The sequence below is a fragment of the Rhinolophus sinicus genome, chromosome 14 (genome assembly GCF_057876585.1).
Source record: "Rhinolophus sinicus isolate RSI-liver-muscle chromosome 14, RSI-T2T, whole genome shotgun sequence".
Taxonomy (NCBI): Eukaryota; Metazoa; Chordata; class Mammalia; order Chiroptera; family Rhinolophidae; genus Rhinolophus; species Rhinolophus sinicus.
The window spans coordinates 6008972-6023572 of record NC_142514.1 but is presented as its reverse complement, the minus strand read 5'-3'; the positions used below and the strand labels follow the sequence as shown (position 1 = coordinate 6023572).

Here is a 14601-nt window from a genome sequence, read left to right as displayed (position 1 = left end):
GGACCACTTGATATTGCTGCTGCTGCTGAATTACTCCCCTTTTCATTCATTCACGAGTGTCGGGGTGCTCTCCACCCCCTGGGCCATCACTATGCTGGGTGCCAAGATACAGAAATGAAGCGAAGTGTGCCCTGCCCTCCAGGGGTCACGGGTAGGTGTTTCCAGGTGTCTGAGGTCTGCTCAGAGCACAGGTGCTTGGTTAAGTGGACTTCCCAGGCGGGGTCTGGGCTCCCGACCACACTTTGCTATGGTTCTGGTGAGTGTGGCATCCTGTTTCTGAAGCACCCCACTTACACATAGACTCATGAGCAGTCCACATCACTGTTAACTTAGAAATTCGGGGTGCTCAGAGGCAGTCTAAGCTGTAAGCATCGTTCCTGACATTTACAGTTTTCCAAACACTTTCCCACCTGCCGCCTCACCTATGTTGTGCATCCTCTAGCACAGACGGGACCCCTGCCACTCAGCCAGGTCATTAAGCTGGCGAAGGACGTGAGCCCGAGGTTCCTGGTTCTGAATGCAGGCTGGCCCGCGGCCCCACCTGTCTGCCTTCCACCTCCCATCCGCCCTTGCTCCTTCAGCCGACCTTTATTGGCGTCTGCTGTGTCCTGTCTGCTGTGCGAGGTGCTGAGAATACAAAAAGGGAGCTCGTCTTGAGTCTCGTGAAGAGGGGGGACAAATGATACACGGATGGGATGAAGCTTGAGGTGAGCACGGGAGCCCAGAGTTGGGGTGTACCATGCTTCCCCCGGGAGTGGGGGTGCTGACCAAAGCCTGCAGGATGAGTGAGGGTTGTTTGGTGAAGCTGGCAGGGAGCGTTTTCAAGGCAGAGAGGCCGGCCCCGCAAGGCACAGAAGCAGGAGAGGCAGCATCCAAGTGGGCAGAAGGCCCTGTCTTGTGATCTCGGAAAAATCTCCCTTTCTACGGCCACGCCTCCCATGAGCTGGTTTGTGGCTGAAAATTAAAAATTAGAGCTTCATTCTTTTGGCTTAAAGCAGACAGCAAATTTACTTGACTCTCAGGTGCAAAATCCCCTGAACCGGATGAGGCTGCTGCTCAGCCAACCAGTTTGTGGGTCGGGGTGTGTGGTGTTCTTCTGAGGGCAGGTTTGGCTCAGTGAACCAGGGGTCAGGCAAAGTCTGAGGATGTCGGATACTTGAGAGTGTAGATGGAAAGTACGTGGGGACAGCAGAAGGGACAGCACTTGGGGGACCCACAGACATATCTCCTCTGTAATTTCTCTCAGGCCAGCCTGACGCTGTCCGACCACATTCAGACATGGTGTCCTGAGCCTTTCCCTTTGGAGGCCAGGAAGTAGGCTCCCCCCTTAACTTACTGCCCAGTGCAGTGAATTCACGTCTGCTTGGCTCCTGTGTCTCTGCAACCCCTCCCTCCCATGTCCCAGATTTCAGAGCCCGCAGCCTTCACGGAGTGCCCCGACCCCTGGCTGGGGCTCAGGGAGCTGCCTCCCTATTGTGTGACCCAGTGCGGCAGCACCTCTGTGGCACTGAAGTCACTTCTCCTTCCAGCCCACTAGGAATATTGCTTTTGTTTGCCTTTGTACCTGTATATTCCTAAGCTAAAGACACAAACACACAAACTTCAGGTTATTTTATCAACCTATCCCTTTTTCTTAACAGCAGTTTGCAATATGCACTGTAGCGTTAAAATGTGGTATTGTTATGGCCAAACTTGCATTTCTAGTCTTGCCTTTGAGATTAGTGGGAAGTAGGTGTCCATGTTAGAGCATGTGAGATGTCCCAGCGCCTGGCCAGGTCAGCCCCTGGCCACCCAGCACCGGCCTGTCTCTGGGTGTCTGGGGTCCTCTGGCAGGACAGGGAGACCTAGGGAGGTGGAAGTTCTTGGGGACAGACACATTTGTCATCAGGCTGTGAGTAGCAGAGGCAGCCGAGGGGAGCCCGGAACTCTCATGGTGGAGAGAGGTAAGTTTGTAGCAGGAGCGACAGTGCTGAGTCTCAGGCCTAGAAAACCAGATCACGGGTTCTGAGGGGCGGGAAGTGGGGCGCAGTGGTGGCCGGCATGGCAGTTCCAGAGAATGTGCCTTCTTCTAATAGAGAGCAGGCTGGGTGGCAAGAAGGCGCCAAGCTGAAAGGTGCTGGGTGGGGGTGGGGTGCATTTTAGCCGCACATGACTTTCCTCCTCGTCGTGAACCTCAGGGGCAAGCTATGGATCCAGGACCTTGTTGTGGTCTGAGGGGACCCTTGGTGGTGAGGCCCGCCTGCTCGGGGGTGTTGGCTGAAGACGTGAGGGTGTAGGGCCCACAGCCTGCCTCTTACGTGGGCGCCTGGCCTGGTGCATGAGCTGGTTAACCCCAGTTTCTTGAGATTAGCTGGAGAGAGCTGCTCTCCAGTGGCCCTGCCCTTCCCTCTGGCCTTTGCAGAGTCCCACTTGGGGCAGTTGTCTGGGGTCTGGTGACGCTGATCAGCAGCCTGTGTGAGACTCCAGTAGAGCATTTCCTGAGCGGGTGAAGTGTTTCCAGAAAAGCGGGTGTGGATGCGAGATATTCTGCCCTCATTCTTTCTTTCTTTTAATGTTCTTTTAAAATTAGAAAATTAGTAATAATACTCATAAAAAGTGAAACAATCCAGAGGTAGATGAAGTCAATGGGTTGGATCTATTTCTGGCCTGTCTGTCCCCCCAACTCCCCAGAGGTGGCCACTGTCAGCCCTGGGCGTGTGACCTTTGCCTCCACCCAGCTCTCGGGTGGTTTCTGTTTTGAGGTGTGCTGAGCCTTGTGGCAGACCAGGAAAACCTCTGGGAGTGTGAGGTGCTCCTTGTTTCCAGAGGCTCAGACTCTGCGAACCCTGTTACTCAGGAGCCCCCCACACTCAGCGTGTGTCTGGAGTCTTTGGTTGGACTCAGCTCGGGGTGGGGGCTGGGTGGGGGATTCGGTCAGCATTCAGCTTCCTGCCTTCATGGGATGCAAAGGTAGATACTCGATACTCTTCCTTCTCTTTACTCCCCCCATCCCCCCCCCCCGCCCCCCCAGCACTTGGACGTGATGCCTCTGCGTGTTCCACCCGCCTGGCAGATCAGGAACGCAGAAAGACTGCTTTAATGGGTGAGGCTTTTATTTATTCAGCTGAGGCAAAGTATGTGAAAGGTCATTGCCACCTGTGAGGCACCTGTCACAGGTGAGGCATCTGCTGTGATGATGAGAACCATCATCGCTCCATCTCCATCGCTTCACTGTGAGCTCTTCAGAGCTGGCAGCAGTGGGGGTATGTTCTGAGGACTTGAACCCTTGGCCAGGGGTGAGTGGAGGCCTGGAGTAGCCCAGCAGCTTGTCTGAGTGGGGGATGGGGGTCTGTTCCCAGAGGCCCCTCCAAAGATACTGACTCCATTCTCACCTGGCCTCACTACAGATAGAAGGTGTTCCCACCGGGAGCCCTCTGGTGACTAAAGGTGACCATTTACCCAGGACTTTTAAACATAGAAAAATATTTTTTCCATTGTACCACAGCCATTTCTCAATGGCAGCACCACTGACATTTGGGGTGAGAAAGTTCCCTGTGGTGGGGCGGCCATCCTGTGCACAGTGAGATGTTTAGCAACACCCTTGGCCTCTAACCACTAGATGCCAGTAGCACCTCCCACCCCCAGTTTTGACAGCCAAAAATGGCACCAGACATCACCAAATGTCTGCAGGGGGACAAAATCACCCCCTCCCCCCCGCACTGAGAACCACGGGATTCAGGTTCAGAGGTGGGCTTTCCGGGACCACTGCTTCCACACCTTGAAGGCCTCTTGCTTGGGTGGTTTTCTTTGTTCTTTCTCCAAAAGGCTGATCTCATCGGCTCATTTGTTTGTTTGACTCACCCGGCTGTAACCACAAGCAGCCTTCCCACTTTAGGGGATCCCAAATGAGTTATCATGGGACTTTGTACGTAAATTTAAAAGAATCCTGTCTACTAAATTGGAGGCAGAAACCCTCATCTTCTTTCTTTAGCTCTGCTTGGTACATACTTCCTGAAGTATCTAAGGTCAGGCAGAGACCCCCTGACGATTTGCCTGCAAGCACCTTTGCAGTTCAGTTTTCTGAAAGCATAAGCATTTCTCTCCCATTAGTTTCAGTCTTAACCCAGTGACTAGCTGATGATCTAAGGGCCAGGGCTTGGGGATTTTCTTAAGGCCTCTGACCCGGGACTGACGGGGGAGGAAGGACTGGCTGTTTGAGAGCCAGGAGGAGGAGTCAGGTCCCAGGACGGTCCCACCCGGGTCCATCGGGCTCCCTGAGCAATACTCAGCCTGCTTGCTGGCCCCTCTGCAGTCACGGTCATGGAGAGAGCCACTGGCTTGGAGATGGGGCTTCACAAAGCACAGTGTTGCTTTGAGGACAGACAACCCTGAGGTGGTTTGCCACGCCCAGCCCAGCCAGCCTTCTCCTTCCCGCCTAGGTGATGTAACCTGGAGGAGGAAGGTGGGGTTGTCTGAATTCCACCACTGGCTCCTTTCTCGGCCTCACTGTCTCCTTAGGGAAGGGGGTTCTGGGTTCCTAGTAGGGGTTGCATCTACCTTGCACTTGAACACCCTGCTTATCAGAAGATCTCAGGGCTCCCACGGCTCCACTTCAGTGTCGCTGTTTCTATTCTGCAGTGGCTCCGATTAACGGACCACCCCAAAGCACAGGACTGAACTTGAGCAGTGGTTGGGATGGCCAGGCCACCTCCCCCCAGGCAGACCTGTGACCTTGCACACAGACAGCTGTGAGCTCCCAGGCTCACAACCCACTGTGCTTGACGAGCATTGGGGATGGACAGTGAAAGGGAAGAGAAATTAGATCAGGCTGCTAAGGCCTGTTAGTCCAGGATGGCAGGAAGAAGGTGGTGATGCTGCTGGGCCCGATGCCACCAGCCCCACCAGCCGCGCCTGTCAGCACCTTGGTTCATGCATCAAACCAGGACCTCCTCTCACAAATCAGTATCCCAGGTGCTCAGTGATCCTATTGAAGGGCTGCGGACAAGCAGGATGGGTGGGCCTGTGTGTACTCAGAGCAGAGTACTGGGGGGTCCTGGAACTTCCCTTTGCTCTCTCGGGCTGTTCTCCTAGCCTTTACCTGGGCTGGGGCCTGGTGGAGCTCTGAGTTTTCTGGATTCCAGCAGTAGCCAGTCTATTGACTGCTGCAGTCAAAGCTGCTTTCCTGAAATAGCCACCCAGAGGGAAAGAGCAGCCGTGGAATTTGACCCTGATGGTCACTGGTCCCACCCAGCCACACCTTCTGACCATCACCAAGAGACTGTCGGTGGGTGTGGGGACTGGGTTTTTCCTCTCTCCCCCTTCCTTCTTCCTCTTCCCTTTTGTTCTTCTCTCCACCAACTATGAGTTTAGACTCCAAATGACTCAGGAGAGATGTTCCAGTACCTGATTGGCTGGGGGGCGGGGGGGAGGGGGAGTAAGTCACAGGTGGGAGCAGAGAGGGGAGGGGACCTGGTGCTGGCACCTCTCCACAGGTGAACACACACCTACAGAGGGGCCTGGGTGCTGGCCATGAGCCCTGCCCCTGACAGCGATGCCAGGCGCAGAGGCAGCAGCAAGCCTGACAGGTCAGACAGGTGGAGCCAGCCCCGCCGCAGGTGCGGGACCACAGCTAAAGGCTGATGCTTGCCCTCCCTCAGCCCACAAAGCAGGTAACCCACATTTTTATTTTCTCTGCTGATTTAGTTCATTGTCGACTTCAGGGAATACTTACAACTTGAGAAACGGCCTTTGGGGTTAGCTGGGGAAATCAAGAATTTGTTTGGAGAGGATTTGGTGTTTTGTGTAGGAAATTTGGCCTCGGTGTTAGAAAAACATTTCTAATTGTCTGGTCCTTGGTTCTGAAAGCAAATTTCTTACAGAGCCTGGATGTTTAATGGCCAACTGGGAAGGCAAGGTCCAGAGAGGATGAGTTTTTGGGGTTTTTTTGTAACTGGAATTGGAAAGCCCGTGGAAGGCTTTGCTGTGGTGTGGTTAGCTTTTTCGTGAGGAGGGGTTGGGTGGGTGGGGTGCTCTGCTCAGCACCAGGGCTCGGCTTTATCCCGGCAGCACCCTTGGTCTCTACTCAGAGAAACACCGAGTTGCTGGGCTTCTCCCAAAACTCAAATGGACATTGCAGCGCCTCGGGCTGGACAGTACTGTAAAATTGTTTGAGGTTCTGAAATCACCTCTCCTGTCAAGAAGACTCAGTTTGTGAAAACCAGGCTCCAGCGTTTTTCATTCTCGGTATTTAGCCAGTGAATGTCCCCTTAACCATCTGCTGGAGGATTTCCAGCCTGAGGACAGGAATGGGGGAATACAGTTCTGAAGAACAAACCCAGCGCCCTCCACCTGAAACGAGGATGGGTTTTGTCCTTTTTGACAGTGGTTGAAGACGTATTTACCATCTTCCTCTCAGCAGTCTGCATCTCCTGTCTGCCAGTATTGCAGGCCATCGCCCCGATGCCCCCTGGGAAGTGAAAGGCTTTGAGCAGAAGCCATGACTGCCTGAAATTCCCCTTGCACATTGCACTTTGTAGAGAGAGGGCAAGAAAGCTGTTTCTGCTGCTGTTGAGCCTTATGTGACAGAGAAGTTTTGTGTTAAATGTTTTGCCTCTTTTTTTTTTAATTCCAAGGTAATTTGTGGTACCCAAATTGCTTAGATTATGGGATTTATCCATTAGGATTCCTTCCTCTGCAAGTAGGAGAAAACTTCTTTCAAAATGACAAATAATCAAAACATAAGAATTTTGTAAAACCTAAGTCCAGAGGTCAGGCAGCTCTGTGACGGATTATATCCAGTGGCTCAACAATGTCAAGGACTTAGGCTCTCTCCATATTTCCTCTCTGCAGCCTCTGCTGCTGTCAGGCGCTTCCTGGGGTCTCTCATTATGAGTGAGGAATCCTTTCCCAAGCCCCTGCTGACTTTCCCACACATCTCATTGGTTAAAATTATGCCCCCTGACCCAACCAATCAGAGGCTAGGGAAGGGGTTACTGTGATGGAATTCATGAGTCATGTGACTACGGAAGAGGGTATGCTTTACCTGAACCAAATCGGGGCCTGTGAGCGGAGAGGAGGCCCATGGATTTGGGGCAGACAACCAACAGTATGTGCTACATCAGGAATTTTTAATTTATTCAGATTTGGAACTGATGTGTGGGTAAACAATAACTCCTAAAATACATGTATTTTATACTCAATTTTTAATTTCTTTTTTATGCTTAATTTCTTTTATTTCTCTATTCTTTTTTTTTTTTTGTACTCAATTCTTAATGCAAGGACAGTTTTAGACAATCACAGTGTTTGCGCTTAGCCTTTCACTCCCCAGACAGGCTTTCTTCCTTAAGCATCCAGGCTAGTGATTTTCAAGCGTTTGAGCTTTTCTCCCTCTTGATGAACCTGCTGCGTCCCAGAGTTGGCTGCTCAAGGTCCCATCCCCAAGATCTAGAACAGGAAGAAATAAGGGTTCTGAATATTAACAAGCGTTAGGTGAACCCATTTTCCAACTGCAAAGGGCAGAGGCAACAGTCTCTGGCTAGCAGTGCCTACGAGCCAGCAAGCATGCCTGCCATTCGCCCAGAGATGCTGTGGGACCAGCCGAGGGACAGGCATGCACCAACCTCACCTACCAGGAACTTGCTGGGGCTTTTTTTCTTTTCTTCAGGGCGGACACAGGTAGCTCCTGAAACTTGGGGGTTAACAGGGTGGTGGTTGCCCCACTGGGGAAGCTGGTTCCAGTAGACACAGACCTGATGTAATTTTTGAGGCTCGGTCTTTTTTGGACCCATCCCTGGGATCCCCACTCTGAAGGTGGGTTTTTTCCTGCCCTGGTGCCAAGCTGGACGGCGGGTCTCGGAAGCTTCTGTGAGCCACCGTCACCATCCTGTCGCTGGGTCAGGTTTTCCAGATGAGATCAATGCAAAGGTAGAATAATCCCTTCCAGCTTTCGACATCATTGTGAAATGCAAGAGGACACTTAGAGCTGGTAGTAAATCATCCACAGGATCTTGTCAGAGCCTGGTGGGAGTGTCTGGGATGCAAAAGCGGCACTCGCTCTCAGTACCGAGCTTCTTCCACCGATGGGCACTTCAGAATCGCTTGTTCTCGTGGTTCAGAGCTGCTCACAGTTGTAATTTTGCATGTCCGTGAGTTCTTGCCCATCTCTCTCTCCATGGATCCCCCGTGGCCCAGGACAGCATGGGCCTCCTCACCCAGCATGGCGTCAGCACATCATAGGTGTTGTCAGTAAGTGATGGTGCATGAAGGGCATAGTCATGCTTTCTGAAAGCTGTGCTGTGGGATTAGGGGGGCTTCCTGAGTGGGGGGCTCACACAGCTCCTGGTCAGAGAGGGCTCCTGCTTTCCCAAGAATCGTAACATCCAAGAGGCTTATTACCAGAATCCACTTTTTCTTTACCACGTAAAACATAAGCGCCAGCAACTTAAAACTCCCCTGGTAAAAATGACTTCTGCTTTTCTCACATTCCTCCTGGTTCCCTGGACCAGAAGCGCTGACTCCAGAGCAAGACACATTGGGCTTGGGGCTCAAGGGTCCCTGTGAGAAGTGGGGTGAGGGCAAAATCAGGCCTCTGATCTGAGCTCCGAGCCTTTAACCATCTTGTGTTAAAGCAGCAGAAGCTCGCCTGGTAATTGGACCAAAGGCCTTTCAGTAGAAAGGAACGTACATTTGGAGCTAAATCTGGCCACTCTGACATCGGGTTGTGACTTTCCAGGGAAGTCAGACTTGGTGTGTTTTGTAATTCATGGAATATAATCAAATTTCATGCATTGAGTAATCATTTGCCCTTGCCGAAAATCCTGGCCTTCTCTCTGATTGGGAAGTCCAGGCCTCCTCTCTCTGGTTGGGAAAGTTGCCCTGAAGTCCTCGTTTCTTTTCTATGACTGGAAAGAGTGTCCCACATCCAGGCCTCCTCTCTAACTGGAAAGATGGTCATCTCTGTCCGAGGGCCCTGGCTGGTTCGCCCTGGTGCTTGGCCTGGGGGGCAGCCTTCATATGCAGACACCTCCACCCAGTTTACTGCCTAGATTCAGAAAATGGGGTTCTGCCTGGAAATTGGGGCAGGGCTGCTTAGCAGCAGAAGGTGCATCTGGTCTTGCTTTCTGAGCCGCCTTTTCCTTCGGGACCAGAGGGTGGGCTGGATCGAGGACTTGGCCGGTCCTTTGTCTTCATCCTTCCCACGCTCTGTTAGTACTTGCTCGAGACCTCAGCTGGGGGCAGGATGTGCCCCTCCCTGAGGGACGCACAGGCCCATCCACTGTGGGCAGCGTAGTGTCACCTGCAGGGTCTGCAGCCGTGAGCTGTCATGGAGACCACACATGCCACTGCTCTTCGTCCCATGTTCCTACCTATCGCTTGGGAAGTCGGCCTCTGTTTTCAGTAGTCACGGGTCCTCCTCCTGGTCCAGCCGAGACTGCACGTCGTGCTCCTGCTTGGTCCTGTACTGACTTGACACGGTCACTGCAGAAAGTGCCTTTGGCCCTGTCGTAGACCTGATGAGTCAGAAGCCCTGGTGTGGAACTAACTGGGAGTCTGCGTTTGCCAAGTTCCCGAGTGAGTTAGCACAGTGAGGCTGAGACCCAGTGCTCTAACCTGATAAGCGTGCTCTGCTGGAACTCACGTTGGGGATAAAATTCGACACATTAGAGACATTTTTTCCCCACACTAAAACATAATAAAGTCCAGCCTGGCTTGCTTTGTAGGCAGAGTATTGTGGGGTCCCCTTTTGGGAGGCAGAGGACAAAGGTAAGAGCGACCTCGCATCAGCTCCCACTGGACATTTCATAGTCAGAAAGGATGAGCCTGTGGCCTGCGTCCGGCTGAGTATGTGGAGAGGCCTACGAGGGCTTTCTCCTCGGGCAGAGAGACTGTGCTCGCCTGGGACTCAGGTTTCTGGGACCTTCCAGGCTGAGGTAGCCATCACATTGACCCTCCCCAAAACACCCCTGTGTGTCCCCACACCCACACAGAAGAGGAACTGTCCCATCGGTGGTCTATACCTAGAGCAGTTAGTTAGTCACTAGATCTGCAAGCAGCCTCTGTGGTGGTCAGTTTGAGGTGTCAGTTTGGCCAGGCTGTGGTACTCAGTGATTCAGCCAAACGAATCTAGGTGCTACTGTGAAGGCGTTTTGCACGTGTGGTCCGCATCTACAGTCTTGGAGGAAAAATTATCATTGATAATGTGGGTGGGCCTCGTCCTATCAGTTGAAGGCCTTCAGAGCAAAATTGGGGTTTCCTTGGGAAAGAAGAAATTCCACCTGTGGGCTCAGTGTTAGCTCCTACCTGAAAGTTTCCGGCCTAGCAGATTGCCCTATAGATTTCAGCCTGGCCCAGCCAGCCCCCAATCACATTTCCTTGAAATAAATCTTTTAATCTCAATTTCTTTTCAGTTCTGTTTCTCTGGCAGAACTCTGACTGATACACTGTCTAAATGGTGCCTAGGATGGGGAAGAAGTCAGTTCTGCTTTATTCTATTGCTTCCTTTTCATGTAGACACGTGGACTTTTTACAGTTACTGTCATTTGCTAACTTTTTCTCTTCCAGGGAAGTGCTGACTTTTTTTTTTTTTCCTCCTTGTCAGCTAGTGGTGGGCCAGACCTATTGGGATATATTGCCGGTCTCAGCTTTCTCCTCCATCTTCTCTTTCCTCCCCAGATTTCCTTCTCATCCACAGGTCATATGGAGAGGCACGAGAGGCCTGCCCCCCGAGTCATCGCCAGGGCCAGCTGTGAGTGTTTCTTTGGCAGTGTCTTAGCTGGTTGTTGTGAGTAATAGTGAAGGAAGCAATCAGCAAGTATACTGCCCTAGAAGTGCTGCACGTTGTTGGGCCCGAGAGGGAGGAACCAGGCGACAGATGCCCAAGCAGCGTGAGGTGCAAGGATGTTGGAAGCTCAGCTCTGCCATGCTGGTTGGTGAGGGCCGCCGCGGGTGTGGGGGGTGGGGAGCAAGCTCTGGGGCCCCTGGAGCAGTCTGCTCATGGCTGTTGAAGGAAAAAGGCAGCCTACTGGGCATGGGTGGCTTCTGTCTGGGAGAGGTTTGCACCTGGGGCTAATAATCGCCCATGTTTCCGGAGCAGTTACTATGTAGGAAGCCCTGTTCTAAGCATTCTATTATAAATTTATCGTCTCATGAGCAAGAGTGTTATTCCAGTCTTACAGAGAAGAAAACAGAAGTACAACGAGCCAAAGCAACTAAGGATGCAGTTGATGGAAAGGGGGCCAGGTTTTGAACCCAAGCTTTCTGACGGGAGAATCTGTACTTTAACCACTGGCTCATGTCCTTAGAGATGGGCCCGGGGCGGTGTCACTACCCTGTGGACCTGCTTGTGGTGACTTGGATGTGAAAACACATCCATTCTCTTTCTCCCCGTGAGACAGATTTCCAATGCCATCATCAGGGTTTGAGAATGTGCCCATGTGGGCACTGGATGATATGTCTGCCTTGGGGAGAATTTTTCTTTTGAGGTGAAGCCAGCCCTGGGATGGTGACAGGAACAAGAGGTGGTGGTGGTTTTGGCTCCAGTGGCTGATGAGAGAGGCTCCTCCAAGGGAGCTCGGCTGAGAAGAGTTCAGTTCTCTGGGTCCCACCTGTTCCACCTGCAGATGCCAACGTCGGGTGCAGTGAATTGTGAGGCCAGTTAGATTGCCATGGCAACGGGCACTGAGCCCAAGCCACTAGCGGGTGGGGAGTGAAGACACAGCGGTGGCTTCTCCAGGTCTTATCTTAGACCACAAGGCGCACTCATGGCCTCCAGTGAGCCTGGGATAACCCATTAGTGAGCCCTGTGCTTCGACAGAGCTCATTGAGCCCCCTGGTCCTTGCCTTTCTCCCGTCGGTGTCTTTCTGCTCTTTGACACCGAGCCATGACTACTCCAGTTCTCGGTTCCACCGATGGTTTTCCATGGTTGTCCAATCTAGTGCTTACAGAAATCCATCCAAATCTAAGAGGTGAGGCCAAATGTCAGTGGCATCCTCCTCTGACCCCGTTGACTAAATCTAGCTCCCAGGGTTCATGAGGTGATGGGGCCTCCAGTACCTTTGATGAAGACCAAGGACAGCACCTGCTGTGTCCCCCTCAGCCTCTGCATGCCCCCCACTGCACCCCTGCCAGCCACTGTCCAGGGCACCTCCTCTTCCTGCCTACCTGCCTGCACCCCATCTTTTGCCCTGTCTTCCCCTTCTCAGTGCCTCCTAACACTGGAGGGAAGAGGACCCTGTCTCCTTACTGACCACTTTATGAAAGTCGGAAGGCCCCTGAGAGAGGTTTTCTGGGATTCATAGTCTAACCGTGGCCTTGACACACTCCAGCTGATAGGCTCTCTTCCAGGCTAAGCCAGTCCTCTTAATGCTGGAGAGCAAAGTGGGCAGGGCAGCCAGCCCTCTTTAGTAAATTGGACTCCTGTGGGAATTGTTCTATTTTTCCTCAAAGCTCCGAGAGGGTCCCTTTGTAATGCAGATTGGATTGACTACCGCCTGACCCACTTGGTCACAAATTCCTCTGGGCTCCCCAGGCCATGAAGGAGCTGGGTGTGGGCTGAAGTGGGACCGATGGAATGCCTGGAATGTCAGCTTGCAGTGACAGACCAACACTCAGATCTCTCATGGGAGTTGTGACCAAGGCAGCATTTGGGATCGCTTCTGAGCCGAAGTCTTTACATTTTTCCCAGGTTTAGACAGCAGTATAGAATGTCTGCCTTCTCCCAACCCTGGTTGATTTGGGTTCCTGAACTTCTAAATGAAAGGGGCCATACTCTTGGGTTATGATCTAAGTCCAGGTAAAGTCATTTCCAAGTAACCTCGTTGCCCATCTCACTTTGCTTTTAGTTATGCCATAGAAACAAGAAAAATGGTCCTTCTCCAAGAGAGTTCACCTGTAGATGGGTCTGGATAATAAATAAGGAAACAGAAACAGCAGTCTTTGCTTCAGGTCAGGTCTTTGACAAAACAGATGTCTTTGTGGTAATTTACTTCTGCAGTCTTTAGAGCAGATATATAGCATGCATTCTGTCATATTTACATTTGACAGTAGAAGAAATGTACGTGGATATATGTCTAGCTCTTTATCTTTCTAGAGCTCCTAGGATACAGGAAGCACAGTGTTGGCTCCATGGAAGTGAGTTTAGAGAATGGATTGGGACAAAGAGGGGCTACCGCCCCCATCCCACCCTCGTGGTGCCCCCCCCCCCCCCCCCCCGGCCATGAATTTGAGAAGTTCGAGGTCCAGTATTTTGAGAATATCCAGATCCGTGGCAGAGTGCACTTCTGCTTTTAGGGATGTATGGGCAGACTGTAGTCAGTAGTTGACGGGTTGGAGAGAAGGATCAATAGTTTCATGGTGGGACTTGAGTTTGAAGGCAGGTGGAGTTAGATGCAAATTTTATGTTCTGGGAGAAAGTATTTGATCTTCTTAACTGTGAGGCAAAGTGGGGTTTTAAAATATTTGAATTAAAAATATATGCATATATATTTAATGAGCTCTGTGGATTATACTATCAGTTTCCTGGTTTCGGTATTCTATAATTACACAAGATGTTACCACTGGGGGAAACTGGGTGAAGGGTACAGGGATCTCTCTGCCCATCTTTCCTTTTTTTTTTTTGCTATTTCCTGTAAGTCTGTATTTCAGAATGAGAAGTTGAAATGTATATTTATATTTGACTAAATGCTATGTTGTGTCCTGGATTGGATCCTGGAACAGAAAAAAAGACATGAATAGAAAAACTGGTAAAGCCCCAAAAAAAGGTCTTTCATTTAAAGTAATATACCAGTGTTAATTTGTTAGTTTTGACAAATGTGCCTGGCTGTGTAAAATATTAACATTAAAAGAAACTGTGTGAAAAATATGAGGGATTCTCTGTACTATGCTTTACAACTTTTCTGTAAATCTAAAATTATTTCAAAATGAAAAGGTTATTAAAAACAAAAGTGTGTGTGTGTGTGCGTGTGCGTGTGTGTGTGTGTTTATATTTGAATGCATCTAGGCACCCAATGCCCTTAAAAAAGACACTTTCTTTAGTTGAGGCATCAAACGCAAGTGCCTCTGAGGTGGGTCAGTAATTAAGGACCCCTTTCACAAATGAGCTGTGGGATCATTTTGCTCCTTTGTTGGCTGAATGGCCAGAGGAAACCCTACAGAACTTTAAAACCCATTAGGAGTCCTGAATTCCCGCCTCTGGGAATCACACGTTAGGGAGCATTCATTGTAATACAGTTCCATTTTCCAGATCAGAAACTGAGGCACAGAGGAGAACTGAAGTAAATAGATTGTGATTTCCTGGAATATTTAAACCCAAATTCTTACTTCTCTGTTTTCCAAATTTGTGCTTGCAAACATACGAACTAATCTATGAAGTGTAGCTGTTACACGTTTAAGAAAAAGGAAGTGACATTTGCCACTCTTTTCTGGGGCTCTCCTCAGGACCAGTGGTTAAAATTGGTAGTGAATCCAGTCAAAATGAAAGTACTACTTCAGCACCTAATCTGTGCCTTGAGAACTTGGCAGAGTGCTACCAGGATGCCCAAGGACGAGTGGGCATCGGGTGGTTTTGCCCAGCATCCCTTTCCTAGCATCACCTGTCTGGTCCTTGGGGGGTGCACTTCCCCCAT

At 50.9% G+C, this 14601-nt stretch overlaps 1 long non-coding RNA gene across 2 annotated transcripts in view; it reads left to right on the top strand.

Annotated features, from left to right (window-relative positions):
• LOC109455311 (uncharacterized) overlaps positions 1-13838 on the top strand; it is a 38586-nt gene extending 24748 nt beyond the window's left edge. Inside the window, exon 4 of one of the 2 annotated variants that reach the window (XR_002138625.3) lies at positions 10651-13838. This is a non-coding gene — a long non-coding RNA (uncharacterized LOC109455311). The remainder of the gene's footprint in view (positions 1-10650) is intronic. The other variant, XR_002138626.3, reaches the window with a different exon arrangement.
• Positions 13839-14601: the final 763 nt, after the last annotated feature.